This window comes from Nicotiana tomentosiformis, chromosome 4, assembly GCF_000390325.3.
Source record: "Nicotiana tomentosiformis chromosome 4, ASM39032v3, whole genome shotgun sequence".
Taxonomy (NCBI): domain Eukaryota; kingdom Viridiplantae; phylum Streptophyta; class Magnoliopsida; order Solanales; family Solanaceae; genus Nicotiana; species Nicotiana tomentosiformis.
In genome coordinates, this window is record NC_090815.1 from 44,377,317 (window position 1) to 44,389,812 (window position 12,496).

Genomic DNA, 12,496 nt, shown 5'->3' on the forward strand with positions numbered 1-12,496 from the left:
TGTCACCACTTCTCCTCACTTCTGAATCATGGTGTACACCCACACGCCCGTCACCTAGCATGGGTGCAACCTCCAAACAGTCACATCATACCAAACTCCGGGTTTTATACCCTCAAAACCAGATTTAAAATGGTTACTTACCTCAGCAGTGTAGAACTCCTACTCTGGAATTCTCTTTCCTCTCGAACCGGCCTCCAAATAACCTGAATCTAGTAACGAGAAATAATATACAATCAATATGAGCTAAAGGAATAAATCCCACAAGGAAAATAACAATTATAGGCCAAATCCCGAAATTCACTCAAACCCGGCCCCCGGGCCTACGTCTCGAAATCCGACAAAAGTCACAAAACCTAAAAGCCCATTCACTCCCGAGTATATCCATACTAAATTCATCAAAATCCGACTTCATATGATCCCTCAAATCCCCAAATTACTCTCTCCAAAATCCCAAGCCCTAACCCCTTATTTCACTCCAAATTTCCTACTAATTAGGTGAGAAATTAACGGGAAAATATCATAGCTAATGATAATAGAGCTCAAGCAACTTACCTCAGTGAATACCCCTGAATCCCCTTCAAATATCACTCCAAAAGCTCCAAAAACCGACTTGAAAATGGTGGAAATGAACCAAAGTTCGCGAAGTGTTCAATTTATAGTTTCTGCCCAGGTCTTTTGCACTTGCGGCTAAATATGCGCACCTGCGATGCCGCATCTGTGCAAGAACCTCCACACCTGCGGAAAATCAATAAAAACCCCAACTTCGCACCTACGCTCCATATCCGCATCTGCGACCACGCCGGTGCGGAAAAGACCTCGCACCTGCGGCCACTACCTGACCTCATCACTTCCGCTTATGTGGCCACCTATCTGCATCTGCGGAATCGAAGATGCGACCTTTACTACGCACCTGCGGACCCAGCCTACCTCAATAGTGTCCGCACCTACGAACTCCCATGCGCGCCTGCGACCTCGCACCTGCGGCTCCCTCTCCGCAGGTGTGGAAATACTAGTAGCAGCAGCTCCAACTGCAGTTTTCCAACTTCAAACAATCCGTTAACCACCCGAACTCACTTCGAGCCCCTCGGGACCTCAACCAAATATACCAACAATTCATATATCAACATACAAACTTAGTCGAACCTTCGAAACACTCAAAACACCAAATTATCCCAGATTCAAGCCTAAGAACTTCTAAACTTCCGAATTCCACAAACGATGCCGAATCCTACCAAACAACGTCCGAATGACCTCAAATTGTATACACACATCACAAATGACACCACGAACCTACTCCAACTTCCGGAAATCCATTCCGACCCGATATCAAATTTTCCACCGCCGACCGAAATCGCCAAATTTCCAACTTTTGCCAATTCAAGCCTAATTCTACTACGGACTTCCAAATCACATTCTGGATGCACTCCTAAGTCCAAAATCACCTAACGAAGCTAATGGAACCATCGGAATTCAAATTCAGGATCATTTACACATAGCTCAACATCCGGTTGACCTTTTCAACTTAAGCTTCTACTTTAGAGACTAAGTGTCTCAATCCGCTCCAAAACCACTCCGGACCCAAACCAACTAACCCGATATATCATAATATAGCTAAAAAGCACAAAAGGAAGCAGAAATGGGAGAAATATGGCTATAACTCTCGAAACGACCGGCCGGGTCATTACAGCTAAGGCTAGTTTTTTGAGGTGCAGATAACGAGTCTCCTTTCCTAACAAAATTTTACTAATATAACAGACAGAAAATTGTGTACCTTCATCCTCCTAGACTAGAACGGCACTTACCGCTACTTCCGAGACTGCCAGGTATATTAGCAATTGTTCGCCTTCACCCGATTTTGATAGTAACAGGGGGATTTATAGATAATGTTTCAGGTCTTTTAAGGCTTGTTGACATTCTGGAGTCCATTCAAAGTTGAGACTTGGTCCGTCCCGGGAGACTGTGAAGTCTAATAGCCTTTAATTGTGTTTATATGCATTCCTCTCTACTAGAACTTGACTGCTTTCATGTTAGAAATCGTGCTTAGGCTATATTCCTACTCATGGTAGTTATACTCAGTCATAGTGATTCTTGTACATGTTTACCTCAATCTCTATTATTTGTTTTCCTTGATGATATACTGTAACACTTTGATTTGGCTGTGTTCCCTTTCTTTATTGAGAGCTGTGAGACTAGAGAGGTTCATGACTAAGTAAGGCCGGGGGCCTAGTTGTGAGGTATTGTTATATGGCACATGAGTTTTCCGTGCGGATCCTTATGTTTATACTGTGGCACGTGAGTTGTCCGTACAGCATGTGAGTTGTCCATGTGGATCCAGATATGATATTATAGCACGTGAGTTGTTCGTGCAGCACGTGAGTTGTCCGTACGGATTAGCGCTTGGGCTGTAGGAGCCCCTCATGAGTCTGAACACCCCCAGTGAGCGCAGGTACCTATTGAGCGTGTACATTGAGGGCTGAGAGTTGAGTGTCAAGTTATTGAGGGGTTGAGTGACAGTGTATGTGAGGTTTCATCTATTTCACTTTGTTACTGCATTTAGCTGATAATTGTCTGGCTGGAATAGGCAATTATGCAACTGATCATTTACTCATGTTTACTCTTAACTATGAAAATTATCAACTGAATTGTTCTGTATAGCTCGTCACTACTTCTCAATTCCTTATTTATTCCTGTTACTTGCTGAGTTGGTTGTACTCATGTTACATCCTGCACTTCATTTGAAGATCCAGGTATGTCTGAGCACGGAGATTGTTGAGTCCAGACCTGTTTGAGTTTCGGAGACTGCAAGGTAGCTGCCAGCGTCCGCAGGACCTTATTACTCCTTCCATATTTCTTTTCATTTTGTACTGATATTTAGACATTGAATGTAATAGTTTTAAATACTTAGACGCTCATGACTAGTGACACCCCGATGTTTGGGGATGGTTTCCGAATTTTGATTCTATATTGAGTTCAACTTTGATTTTTATGAAATATTCCTGATATGGAAAGCTTTACTTTACTTTTATATTTAGTTTGGAAGTATTTTTGGGAAGGTCAACTTGCCTAGTACCACCGATAGGCACCATCATGACGGGTTAGGTTTTGGGTCGTGACATTAGCTCTCATAGTCGCCTCTCGAAAGCTTAGGCCTTATTTTCAATGCCACCCGATAGATGTTGTGACGACCTTCCCTTTGCAGAACGTTCTTCACAAGCCTGAATTGTTAGGATGATTGGCCAAATGGGCAGTCAAAATTAATGAGTTCGATATTGAAGACAAGCCTAGGATTGTGATCAAATCGCAAGTTTTGGCCGACTTTGTGGCAGATTTCAGTCCCGGGTTATTGCCCTTGGCTTTTAAAGAAGCGGTACTGGTGTCGGAAATGACATTAGGTGTTTGGACCTTGTTCACGGACGGAGCTTCCAATGTGAAAGGATCTGGGCTCAGGGTGGTCCTAATCACGCCTTCAAAAACCCTGAGAAAGGCATAAAATTGTTCTGTTAACTAACAGTGAAGCCGAGTATGGGGATGATCACAGGACTAGAACTTGCCCGGGGACTCGGCTTTGAGGTCATAGAGATCAAATGTGATTCCCAGCCGGTAGTAAACCAAGTATATGGGATTTTCGACACAAAGGAGGAAGGCATGCAACAATATGTGATCAAAGTTCAAACTTTTCTTGCACGGTTCAGGGAGTGGTCGTTCACACACATATTGAGGGAAGAGAATGTAGAAGCATATGCATTGGCCAATTGGGGTTCGTCCACGGAGATGAAAGGATTTGACTCTGGTACTATCGTTCAACTAATGCATTCGATACTGGATGTGGACAACTATTGTAAAGTAAATACAACCAACCTATTTAGGGACTGGAGGAATGAGTTCATCGATTATCTTCAGCATGGCAAGCTGCACGAACACCCAAAGGCATCCCGGACACTACGTACCAAAGCAGCCCGCTACAGCCTCTTGAGCGGACAATTATATAGGAGATTGTTTCAAGGCCTGTTGGCCTGATGTCTAGGAGCCTTGGAGGCAGACTACGTAATGAGAGAGGTCCATGAAGGAATTTGTGAAAACCATTCCAATGCAGATTAGTTGGTGCTAAAGCTGACTAGGGCAGGATATTACTGGCCTCGGATGGAGCAAGATGCAAAGGCATTCATTTAGAAATGCGACTAGTGTCACCACCATGCACAATTGGTACACTGACTGGTAAAGCTCTTGCATTCGGTACTTTCCCCATGGCCATTCATGAAATGGGGGATGGATATAGTTGGGCCGCAGCCACGGGGTCCCGAAAAGGTAAGATTCCTTTTAATTTTAACTGATTACTTCACTAAATGGGTTTAAGAAGGTCCTTACCAAAAGATCGGTGAGTGCGAAATGGTCGACTTTCTATGGGAAAACATAATTTACCGGTTCGGAGTACCGAAGGAGATCGCCTGTGATAACGGACCATAATTCATAGGCTCCAAAGTAACAAAATTTCTTGAAGACCTAAAAATCAAAAGGATTACTTCCTTGCCATACCATCCGAGTGCTAATGGGCAGGTGGAATCAACCAATAAGGTGGTTATTCAAAACCTCAAAAACAAGGTTAGAATCGACTAAAGGCAAGTGTCCATAAGAGTTACAAGGGGTGCTATGGGCAAACCGAACGACGGCCAAATCAAGCACGAGAGAGAAATCCTTATCTCTCGTATACAGTGCAGAAGCTCTAACCCCGGTAAAAGTAGGAGACTTGGTTTCGAGGAAAGTGACTCAAAACACTTGGGAAATCAACATTGGGAAGCTAGGTACGACGTGGGAAGTCCCCTACCAAGTTTCAGTTGTCACCGGTAAAGGATCGTACGAGCTGGAGAATTAAGATGGAGTCAAATTGCCCAGCAACTGGAATGTGACTCACCTCAAGAGGTACTATTGCTAATGGATCCTGCCTATACTAGAAGTATGTGCTGCACTCTTTTTCCCTTCAACCAGTTTTTGTCCCAATGGGGTTTTTCTTGCAAGGTTTTTAACGAGGCAGTAACGGAACGTATACTACGAAGGAAACATTATCAGCAAAGTTAAGACCTTTAAATGACAAGGCATTGAAACAACAAGCCACTATGGGATGGTTAAATAATATTTGGCTCGCTGGTAAAGTTCCTAATGGGAAACAAAGCTTGCCATCGAACAAAAGATTATTCAACCGTTCACAGGTGTTTTTCCTTAAAGGAGCAAGACTTCCAGTGTTTCAATTCGCATACTTTGCATTCGAACACTGGGGTGGGGGGAATAATATGAGAATACGACAACGTGATTTTCACAAAAACCAGGACTACGAGACCCGGGAATAATAATGTCTCATCGGGACCGGTAACTGCACGGTCAGCCTCATAGAAACAAGTTGTACAAGTTAGCCACATGTATTGGCAATTTCATTTTTCAGCAAACGAATGCTTATGTACTTTTTAAGATAAAAGGAATAAAATGAAGTCCTTTTATTTTTATCTTGTTTCGTGTCCAAATGATGAATTGATTTTATTATTTGAAAGTTAACTAAAAACTTCAAATGCTTGTACTGAAATGAATAGGAGACGTCCTCTTTAAGAGCACCGTATAGGAGGGCCCTCTCTTATGAAACCCTCATAGTAAAGGGTTGGTTCCGGAAGTGTTTATACTAGAACTCAAAAGCTATTGGAAGAAAATACATTCGAAGCCTTATCTGTTTCGACACAAAAAGAATGAACTTTGCGCAATACTTGAACAAAAGGTTTTTGTTATTTATCAAACATGAAAAATGGCATAAGTGCAAAGGTACAAAGGGAAAACAACAAAAGAACAAAGGAAAAATCTAAACTTCATCGCCACCGGAACTCGGGGGAAGAGAGGCATCTACGCCCTTCCTGGGAGAAGTAGGCAGATCTGCCACCAGTGCAGGATCTTGGCCTTTATCATCATTCTCTTCAAGTTCTTATTCGATTCCCAAATACTTGGAATCGATACTTGAAGTGTCAGTTGCATCAGTCTTAGCCGAGAGACGTTCTCGAGCAAGTAATTCTAGCGCTCGGGCCTTTGCAATTTCATCATCAATATCAATGACGCCCGCTTTGGCCTCTTCCAAAGATCCTCCTCATATGATACATAGAGTATGTTTTTTCAAAGAAGAGAGAATCCCCTTAGTGTTGGAGCTTTGTCTTAAGTCTGTCAACCTCAGCCAAAAGGCCATCCCGCTCGGATCTTGTGGCGCCAAGGCTATGATCAAGATCACAGATTGTATATATGTGAATCCGATTTTTCTCCATGATCTTCTTATACCTTTCTTACATCCGGACCCGCTTTTCCTCGGTAGTAACAGCTTCTTCGGCTTTGGAGTTCAAGGCTGCCTCCAAATTATTCACTCGTTCAATGGAGGCAGACTCGCGCTCGGCAACAACGAGCATAAAAACTTGGACCTCATCCCATTTAGCCTTAGCTTCTTGAAACTATACATTTAGTTGAGAGGCTTCTTGGCTAAGTGCCATCACTTCTTTCTCACTTAGCTGCAACCGGGCCTCAAGCTCATATGTCTCAGCAGCCTTTGCCTCCAGCACCGGGAGGCGAGTAGCGAGTTGGTCCCTATTAGTCAACAACTGATCCCGCTCAAACATAAGTCCTTCTTTATCAAGGATCAGTAGCTGAAGGCCCTCGGGCACAAGGAAGTTGTCCTACAAAACATATATCGAAGTCAAAAACTATGTCATAACATATGAATAAAGAACATCCAGTAAGAGAACAAGTACGATACCCTTGCCGCATTATGCATAGCATTATTCAACATTCAATCCTCTGACATTGTATTTTTAGGAGTGTATTTTCTTTTTATCTTTCTCTGATGCCAATGGCTTCAAGTAGTTGGCAAGCTCTACTGGTCTGGACAACAGATGACACCCCTTTGAAACCAAGAGAGTGGCACTCCTCCTTCCTCGGGGATCTGGAGAAAGGGGTGGATAATTATCCCAAATTCTTATGATCGGGAGATTGGGAAGGAGAAACAGCCTCCTCTCGGACATCTGGGACCGATGGAGGAGATGCAGTATTTGCAGTTGCTGGTGATGAAGGCACAGTCGGTGTGGAGGGGGATGAAGCTGATGGTGTTGTAGGTTGAGAAGCAGTTGCGACATAGGCAATACTGATTATTGGTTGTTCATCAACCAAAGGCAGAAGAGGCCCGGTTTCTAACCTAACAAGATCGAAAACAAGAATTGGTACTGGAAAGCGAGAATCGACATTCTCCACTAACTCTATTTCTCCCCAAAGCGCTCAGACCTCGCCCTCGGTTGGGGTTCTAAGCTCTCTAGATTGAGCATTCTGTTGAGCTAATGAAGATCTTTGTCTCCTTTGAAGGGAAGCCTCTCCATTGCTAGCTTCCCCATCATCGTCAATGACCATAGTGGTTGCGGCTGGCTCGGGCGTAACCTTCTTTATTTTCTTATTTTTATCCCCATCCGAGGATGGACGCCGCCTTTTTGGTATCTTATTTTCTAGCTAGGGACTCCGAGAGGAAACACCTGTACCTGAGGCAGATCCGAGGGCCCCGCTCTGAGTGAGAGCCTCATCGTCCATACTAGCAAGCAAAGCATGGTGGCCACATTTGCTGAAATTTATAACTCCCCTACAAAAGATTTTTGGGGAGCAGAGGTTCATCATATGTGCCAGGGTTAGGGTTTCCCTCGTCCCCGTCCACAATCGGAGCAAACAAGCCACTGTTCACCACACCGAAGGGCCTACTTGAGCTAAGAAGACCTGGTACCGGTGGCATAATTTTTAAGATTATGGGGTCAAGTCCCACGCACAAAGAAAACATACCCAAATTGAAAGGGTATATATGTCTATACATAAAACCTTTCTTGGTGAAGGTAACCCATTCCACCATGTCAGGAGCGATGATGTTTAGGTCATGGCAATTACAATCCTCCTTCAAAGTAGGAATACTAGAAGGGTGGATAGAAGAAAGATACATGCCAACATCCCAAGTTCGGGGATTCGTAGAAGGAAACTTCTCTTGGAAGTCATTAACTCAAGTGTATGGATGTGATGGTGCTTACTATCGGGGGATCAACATCGACATCAATCTCTTTATCCTTGCTTCTCTTCGGGCCTCCACCGAAGAGAAGACCAAAGTTCTTAAAAGATTCAGTGAAAGAAGCCATAATAATAATAATAAGATGATAGAGTTTTTTGATGAAAATCGGAGAGAGATGGAAGCAGAAGGAAGTTAAGTGCGAAGAGGATAAAAGAGCTTATAACATATTTAGAAGTGAAATAATAAAAAATGATACGTATAAGTAAAGATATAGACGGCTAAAAGTGGTCATGATTACCTTGAGAAATGACAAAAATATTGCTGAATAGATGAGGAACACGTGTTAAGGGTATTAAATTCGGGGAGACATGCATCTTATCAAGTGTTAGAGACTGCTCACAGGGTCTCATTTCTCACCAAGAAAAGAATCTTCACCAACTTCCCGATGACACAAAGATGTGCTACCGAAAAGCAGGGGGACTATTTGTATAAAAAATTAATTTATATTAAATTACCAAATGGTAGCATGACACGTGAAAGTAGAGACAGGCAGAAGACAAATTAGGTAAAAACCAAAGACCAGGAACAATAACTGTAGTTTGTATCAGATTGACCCTGAAGGAAGCATAATTGACGAGAGTGGGTCGAATGTTTGTCACCAGATGACGTTTTATGAAAAATATTCCCTAGCATTAAATAGGCAGCCGTTGCATAAAATTTTGGAATTCAAGGCGTGTCGTTACACATTCTTCAAAGGCGGCCTTTAGTGTCATTTAAGAGGGGCTTGATCCTATGATCGTGTTTCCTAGGTATAACTATAAATAGTGATTCAATAACCATTTTAATGACATGAAATCTCTGGAAAAACTTATTCTACATTCTATTCTCAAGCTAAATAATATAATTTTACTTTCTATTTTATATTTCTCTTATTTCTGTCCTTGGAGGCATCGTTCCGGAGCCAAACCTGCTATTTCCTTCGATTTTTATGCTAAGTCTTGTCTTTAATCATATTTTTTTAATCATTTTTGGATCAAATTAGATCTCTTGTTTATAAACCACGTAACAAATTCAATTGTACCATTACGGGTAAACAATATACCTCTATGTAATGCTATAGATAGAGGATAAGAAGTGATACTGGATACACTTGGGAAGAATCGAATGAAATAAGAAATATGTCTTCCTCTCTACTTCTTATATGTTTGCTACTATTTTCATATTTTTTTCTTAACACATTATTAGCACGAATCTATGACCAATTGAGATATCTATTTTAATCAGGTGTTATCTCCTTCCTAAAAGCGTAAGTCAATTTCTTTCTAATCCGGATACGAACGGTTTCTCCATTGAAAGAATAATGAGATGACTTGCGGTTTCTCGCAAGAATAATGAGATGACTTATTGGATATTTTAATTCCTTCTAGTTCTGTTTAAAATTACTAGTCAAATGCATGTGTTATTTGGTTCCCATGACTTTTTATTTGCGCGAAACACTGTGTTGATTATAATAGTCTGTACTGTTTTTCATATGTATGAACCAGTAACTTGAAAATTATTTACTTAATATACCACGAGAGTCATTGTGCATCAACTAATACTTGGCAAAGTAATATCATCATGATTTATGTCTAGCTAGCTTAATGGGGCATTTTTTGTGTACATACAGAATATGCTAATAATAATGATTACGTTTGCTTGCTTCTGGAATAGAATATATTTCATTACACCTTTGAATTCCTTTTTGGTTAATGAAATGCTAATGCATGATATAAAGTACTATATATAAACTATATGTTTTCATATAGTATATTAGTACATGAGTATTTACTAGATCGAAAGTTTCACTGATAATATTTCTTATTATTTTTAATTCACTTATTTTCTATGATAGTGTTTATTATGTCGAATTTACCAAAATTTAAATTTATGGCCATATAAATTTATGTTTTATTTTTTGAAGCGAATGAGACAACTTGTGATAAATATTATATGTGTGCAATATTTCTTGGAATAGTGACTATAGATTGCTACCAATAATTGTACTAATCCCACCGTATATTGTCACGACCCAAAATCCAACCTTAGAAATCTCATGCGGACTTTGTTATCACTGTAAATAGATAGAGGTATTATGTTAATTGAGGTACCAGAATCACATAAAGACTTATCAAAATTTATAGTTCCTAATGAGCAAGGTATAGTAAAACTCCCTGGACCTCCACACTTTTGTTGGAGTTTGTTTGCAATATAGCACTGCAATGCTCTGTGAGATTCACCACCGAGGTCTCCTCAATTTTTCTCCTATTTGTAAGTATCTCTTTCAAGAATTTGGCATAAGCAGGCATTTGTGAGAGCATTTATGTGAATGGTAAGTTTACATGAACCTGTTTCAGCACATCCAGAAATTTTCCAAACTGCTTGTCCAACTTTTCTCTACATAGCTTCTGAGGGAAAGATAAAGCAGGCATACGTCTGCTCTCCTCATGTTCCTCCCTTCTCGATTTTTCTTCGTTCTTCGTTCTTCTTCTTAGTTTTTATCGGGGCTTTCTTATTTTTATCAACATCATTCTTCGGTTGCTCCCCACTTTCTTTTCAAGTATCACATCTTTTTGGATCGGGGTGGGATCTTTCAACACTTGCCCACTTCTCAGAGTTACATCATTCACTGTTTCTTTAGGATTCTTTTTAGTGTCAGCGGGGAGAATGCCTGGAACCCGCTCAGATTATATTGTTGCAATCTGTCCCACTTGTTTCTCCAGGTTTCGCAAACCAGTGCCAAATTCTTTGATAGCTGCTCCATGAGCGTTCAACCTCTCATCTGTCTTGATAATGGAAGCATTTATTAGATCCTCTAAACCATGCTGAATGGGCTGTTGAGGCTGAAATTGTTGCCTCTGCTGATTTTGGTATGCTAGAGCTCCTTGTCCCCGCGGTCTAAAGTTATTTTGCTTCCAAGCATTCACAGTACCTCCAGGTGAACTCCATGAAAAATCGGGGTGCGTTTGACCCATTGCATTGAAATTGTAGTTTCCCACAACATTTACTTCCTCAATTGAGGCTTGACACTCATGAGTAGGGTGTCCTCTTCCACATATATTACAAGCTGTGTGAGGCTCACTTTTTATCGAGGTTAAGGTCAGCTTCCTTATCTCTTTGACCATAGAATCAAGATGTACCTGCACAAATGTGTTAGCATCAACCCGGTGAACACCAATTGATCTTCTTCTTTCCGCACTCTCAGAGGGACATTGATTTGCATCATCAGATAACTCATCAAGAATTGTAACTATATCCTCTGGAGTCTTCTTCATCAACGGGCCTCCAGCTGTATTGCTCAATGTTCTACGCGAGGCCGGTGCCAATCCATCCCAAAAAACCTGGAGTTGCATCAAGAGTTCAATTCCACTATGTTGACACTTTCTAACAATCTCCTTAAACATCTCCCATGCTTCAAAAATGGTTTCATTCTCTTTCTAGCAGAAGTTATGAATTTCTCTTCTAAACTTTCCCATTTTAGCTGAGGAGAAATATTTATCAAGAAATTTTCTGGTCATCTCATCCCAAGTTCTAATTGATCCCGTGGGCAAGCTTCGAAGCCACTGCTTAGCATCATCTTTGAGTGTGAAAGGGAATGCCCTTAAGTACACTGCATCTTGTGATACACCATTGTATTGAAAGGTGTTCATAATCTCCTCGAAGTCCATTAGATGTGTGTTTGGATATTCATTTGGCTTCCCTCTGAAGACACAATAGTTCTAAAGAGTTTGAAGCAACCCTTGCTTCAATTCAAAGCTATTTGCTGCAATTGGAGGAGGTATCACACTTGATAATCCTTGATTGTAGACCGGTCTAGCATAATCGCTAAGTGGTCTCCCAGGCATGAGAGCTATATTTCTGAATTGGTCTGCACCCAAAGGTTGATTTTGAGCAATTCTACGACCCCTCTCTTCTTCATAGATAATCTGTGCATCTCTGATAGCTGCTTCCTCAGCATCCTGTGCAGCTTGTTCTCTTCGTTGTGCTGCCTCTCTCGCAGCCAAATCCACATTATCATCACTGATTCCAGCCATATCTTTGGTTGAGGATTGCCCAACCTTTTCTGATGTTTCGGTGAGACTTATTTTCTTCCTCAGCTATCACATTTGTTTTTCAATTTTTGGCTCGTATGGTTGCACTTCCTTCGCAAAAGTTCGAGTCATGCACCAATCTAGCCTTTAACCTGAGCACAATCAAAGAACACCAAACATAAAAAGAAAAAAATAACATAAAAATACAAAGAAAAATTTCTGAATTAGCACTACAAACTATTTCAAACACTATTGATAGCCAATCCCTGGCAACAACGCCAATATTTTTGACAAGCTCAGAATACACACCTAAATTATGCTCGCTAATCAAATATAATATCGTATCCACAGAGATTGGATTTAAATAGTATTCTCA

The 12,496-nt window shown here is 41.1% G+C and overlaps 1 non-coding gene across 1 annotated transcript; it reads left to right on the forward strand.

Annotated features, from left to right (window-relative positions):
- The first annotated feature begins 11,452 nt into the window (after nucleotides 1-11,452).
- LOC117275406 (small nucleolar RNA R71) lies at nucleotides 11,453-11,559 on the forward strand. The gene has a single exon (XR_004505569.1). It is a non-coding gene; the product is annotated as a small nucleolar RNA R71 (small nucleolar RNA).
- The last annotated feature ends 937 nt before the right edge of the window (nucleotides 11,560-12,496 follow it).